Consider the following 5,426-nt stretch of genomic DNA (forward strand, 5'->3'; position numbering starts at 1 on the left):
AGGAACCATTGAGATAGTTGAAGGTGGGAAAAATCCTTCAATGCGACATAAAAGAGAAGTTAGTAAAATTTCTTAAGGACAACCTTGATGTATACGCTTGGAGTCAAGGAGAAATGGTAGGGATAGACCCTTCCATCATGTGCCACCACCTAAATATCGACCCCAAGGCAAGATCTGTGAGGTAGAAGAGACGAGCACTCGACCTAGAGAGATATGCAACCTTGAAGGAGGAAGTCGAAAAAATTGAAGGCAAATGGATTCATCCGTGAAGTGTTCTACCCAGCATAGGTATTGAACCCCATGCTAGTCTCGAAGCCAAATGGAAAGTGGAGGACTTGTGTGGACTTCACTAACCTCAACAAGGCATGCCCTAAGGATAGCTTCCTACTTCAAATGATAGATCAACTGGTGGACGCAATAGTCGGACATGAGTTACTTAACTGTATGGACGCTTATTTTGGATACAACTAGATACCCATCCAGCTGATGAGGAAGATACTTCATTTATAATGGGTAAAGGACTCTATTGCTATAGAGTGATGCCATTTGGGCTGAAGAATGCAGACGCCATCTACTAGAGATTGGTGAACAGGATGTTCGCTAATCAAATAGGAAGGAATATGGAGGTATACGTAGATGATATGTTGGTGAGGACCAAGAAGGCTGAAGAGCTCAACTGGGACCTAAGTGAGATGTTCGACACACTCCGAAGATACAAGATGAAGTTAAACCCACTCAAGTGCACTTTTGAAGTCTCATTAGGAATGTTTTTGGGTTTCATGGTTAACTCCAGAGGCATTGAGGCCAACCCTGACAAAATTAAAGGCCTAGTAGAGATGAATCCACCCAAGAATAAGAAGGAGGTGAAATGTCTAACGGGAAGGGTAACAGCGCTCAACAGGTTCAATTCGAGGTCCACGGACAAGTGCCTCCCCTTCTTCAACATCCTAAAAGGGAGAAAAATGTTTGCTTGGGATGAAGACTTTGAGGAGGCCTTCGCTAAGTTGAAGGAGCACCTCGGAAAGCCACCCTTGTTGGATAAACCTCAAAAGGGAAAGAGTTTATACCTATACTTAGCAGTGTCCGAGCATGCCATAAGTGTTGCCTTGGTTAAAGCAGAGAAGAAGCACCAATAACCCATATACTAAATTAGAAAATGATTAGTAGACGTAGAAACTCGATACCCAAAAATAGAGAAGTTGGTGTAAGCCTTGCATGTGGCCACAAAAAAGTTAACGCCCTACTTCCACGCCCATGCAATTGAGGTACTCACTAATAACCCCTTCTGTAAGGTCTTGCACAAACCTGAAACCTCAGGAAGACTACTGAAATGGTCAATTGAGTTAAGTCAATTCGACATCACATCTACCCCAAGGGCCTCAACCAACGGGAAGGTGCAGGCAGACTTCATAGTTGAGTTCACCTATCGGCCAAATGAAGGAAAGATAGAAGAAAATGAATCAGTTTGTAAGGAAGAATAATGAAAGCTCGAGCAATGGAGCCTCCATGTAGATGGATTATCCAATGAATGGGGAGCTAGGGGGAGGTGTCGTGATGACTGAACCCAGGGGGCACAAGATGTATTGTGCGATAAGGTTTGGATTTGAGGCTTCGAACAACGAGGCAGAGTAGGAAGCACTTCTAGCTAGTTTGTGGTTGGCCAAGGAAATAAAGGTAACATGTTTGCATATTTTTAGCGACTCAACATTGGTAGTGTTTCACATGAAAGGTGACTACCAAGCGAAGGGCCCAAAGATGGTTTCATACCTGGTGAGGGTAAAAGGCTATTTGGATCATTTAGAGGGGTATACCATAGAGAAAATCCCAAAAGAGAAGAATACCAATGTCGATGCCCTCGCAAAGCTGGCCTCCACCAAGGATGGAGATACGCTTGAGACTATAGCCGTGGAGTACTTATCTAAGCTGAGTATCTCTAATGTGGAGGTGCACATGTTCAACACCCCCAGAGAGTCATGGGTCGACACAATTATGAAATACACCCTAGTAGAAGGAGTCTTGTACAAAAGATAGATTTTTGTCCCACTTTTGCGATGTGTCAGTGAGGAGGAAGCAATGAAAGTTTTGTATGAAATACACGAAGGCGAGTTTGACAACCATGCGAGTGGGCAATCCGCGGCCAAGAAAGCCATGAGATAAGGGTACTACTGGCCCTCTAAGGAGAAGGATGCCAGCGACTTTGCAAGAAAGTGTTACAAATTCCAGAGACAGGCAAACTGCTCTTGACAACCCCCAAATGAGCTGATTAGCATGAACGGCCCTTGGCCTTTTGTTATTTGGGGAATAGACCTGATTGGTGCTCTACCCGTAGGTAGAGGAGGAGCCAAGTATGAAGTTGTAGCGGTAGATTACTTCACCAAGTGGGTTGAAGCAGAACCTCTGGTCAAAATAATGAGAAAGCAGATCACCGCCTTTGTTAATAAGTCCATCGTCTGCATATATGGAGTGCCATAAAAAATCATTTATGACAACGACACTCAGTTTGAGGGGGGAACGTTCGAAGAGAACTATAAGGAGAAAGCTTCTCAACTGTGGTATATCTGAAAGCCAATGGGCAAGTGGATGCAATTAACAAGTTTCTAAGGGAGAACCTAAAAACAAAGTTAAAAAAACTTAACGGAGCCTCGGTCAATGAGCTACCCAATGTGCTTTGGGATTATAGGACCACGCCACGCTCGACTACCGAAGAGACCCCTTTCGCATTAGCTTATGGATGCGAGGTTGTCCTCCCGGTTGAGATGAAGATTAGTTCTTTAGTGTTATAGGCATACAAGGACCAAGTCAACTATATGACAATGGCTAAAAATTTAAACTTGTTGGAAGAAAGATGAGAAAGTGCACAACTGAGATTGGAAATATACCATCAACGAGTCACGAGGTACTACAACTCCAAAGGGTGAGAAAGAGCGTTCAAAGTAGGAGACTTAGTGCTGAGAAAAGTACTCCCCAACACACGAGACCTAGGGGCAGGTGTGCTAGGGGAAAACTGGGAAGGACCCTACCAAGTCGCCTAGTTGATACCGCCAAACACTTACAAACTAGCACGCCTAGATGATACCATAGTACCCTAAGCGTGGAACGTGGAACATCTCATGAAATACAACCAGTAAAACTTTCGCATCTAATGTCAAAATATTCGTACTTAGTTTTTCTAGATAACCTCACAGCAGATGCAATGTTGTTATACATACCTTTGAAATCTGCCTATTATAAATGAAAGTGTTTCGTATCTCGCATGCTATATTTCTTCTCTATGCAAGCATTTATATAACATATAAAGTCTCTGTTGGGAGCAAAATTATCAAACTACTCGATGGAATGAATTTCACCAAGCACTTGGGGGGAAAGATAGGAGGCATACATATATATATATATATAAATAAAAAGAGAAAGAATAAGCTTTCTGTTGGATTCAAAAGGATTAGCTACCCTTATGAATATCAAGAGAATTAAGAAGCTTCACAAAGATAACCTCCTACCAAAGGTTGACGCCCCCACAGGGGGTGAGGCTTCAAGAAAGGTATCCCCCAATAAGTCTAGAATGACCACCAAGCCGCCTAGCCAAGAAGGGTCCTAAAAGATACCCTTTCTAAAATAGTACTATACATAATGACGAGAAGGACACTTCTTGTACAAAATAATAAGCGCGCACAAAAATTTATATAAAAGGATGACAAATAAAAAACCCCAAGAGGTTAACATGTCCTTATATAAACATTCAAGGTGCACCGATGGGCACACGTCACATGCAACAATAGGTCCCAAATGGAGCCTCAATAGAAGAAAAGGGTGCTTTAAAAAATCCCACATAGACTAATTGACATAACAATGTTCAATAAAAAGATAAGCATGAACAAGGAAGACTTGTCAAAGTTCCTCGTAGACAAAAAAAAAGGCAGCATTACAACCAAATCGAAGAAATAAAACCATGAGGAATAAAATCTTTTATAGACAATCAGCCCATTCTCAGAACGCCAAGCCTAGGAGGAGACAACTTCCTGTTGGCAGCCCATTTAGTAGCAAGTTGGACCGTGTCTTCTCCAAAGTGAGAGAAATCAAAGTTGGGATCAATATTCCATATCGTGAAAAAAAGATTCTCTATGGCCTCATCTTCAATCTTCATCTAAGTGGCCTTGAGCAAGCTATCCTTTGCTTCCAATGAAGCAACCATAGCCTTCAAAGAACTAGTCTCCTCATTCTGAGTTCGAGAATTAACTTGTAAGGAGGCTAGTTTGGTAATAAGAAGCTCTTTCTTCTTAACAATAGTAGAAAGATTGAACTCGGCAGCGTTTTTCTCATAAACTTGCACAACAAGTTCACCCTCATGATCTCGAACCTGAAGTTCAAGCCTATCCATGTCTGCTTTGGCTTGAATGAGGTCACCCCTTGAAGCCTTAAGCTTCAACTTCAGACGAGAAACTTTGGTCTCAGAGAAACCTAAGTGATGAACGGCGATGAAGCTCTACACAAACAAAGAGGGTCAATGCAAATATAAAAAAAAATCATATAAAAGAAAGGGATAGTTAGAATACAAAAGGGCATGTATTAAAAGTCTCGCTTGAGTAACCGACCTCAAGAGAACCTCACTCAAGTCGTCCTTTGTCGAGTCCAACATGCCCCTCCACTCAGCCTCGGAATATCCCTCTGCCTTGCGAGTAAATGCCTCCCCATGTTGAGTAGCCAAAGAATGTATCCATGAGTGGGAATTCTTCCCTCGGTTTGCTGACCTTGAGAAAGGCTTGGGACCTTTAGCCGAGTGCGAAGGGGAGGGAGAAGATCTAAAATCCCTCTCCCTAGAAGAAAGGTAGACTCGGGAATGAAGTCCGACAGTGTAACTCTCTTCTACAATAGATTCGTGACCATGTGGTTTTAAAATGTGTATTTGACTCGCTAATCATGGTGTTAGACCCAAATGTGTAATTAAATTAACGTAAAGACTAATTTAATAAAGCTTTCATATGAAAGATTTGTACTTTCATTAAGATTGTAAAAGAGTTAAATTGGGATCCGAAAATATTGTTTAAAACATATTTACAATTTAAAAGTCAGTGTACATTCGACCTAAGCAACAAAACAAGACATTATACCGTGCTCCTCAAAAGTACCCAAACCGTGGAGGCCAGGTAGGCCAAACATGTATACACCGCTCCATGCCCTCCAAGTCATGGTTGATCGACCTTTTCCTTGCCCTTACCTGCACAATTGAGCACCCGTGAGGCGAGGCCCAACAAGAAAACTACACAGCATAGCATATAATAATTTATTTCAATAAATGCATAACTAATCAAACACAGCAGACAATCTACAAGTCTCTATTAAAATTCACAACAGTGGCCTAAGCCAGTCAGGGTGCTATACCAGCCACCAAGTTCACAGTCTTACCCGAGCAGGAGAGTACTACACCCTTA

This window comes from Humulus lupulus, chromosome 8 (assembly GCF_963169125.1).
Source record: "Humulus lupulus chromosome 8, drHumLupu1.1, whole genome shotgun sequence".
Lineage (NCBI taxonomy): Eukaryota > Viridiplantae > Streptophyta > Magnoliopsida > Rosales > Cannabaceae > Humulus > Humulus lupulus.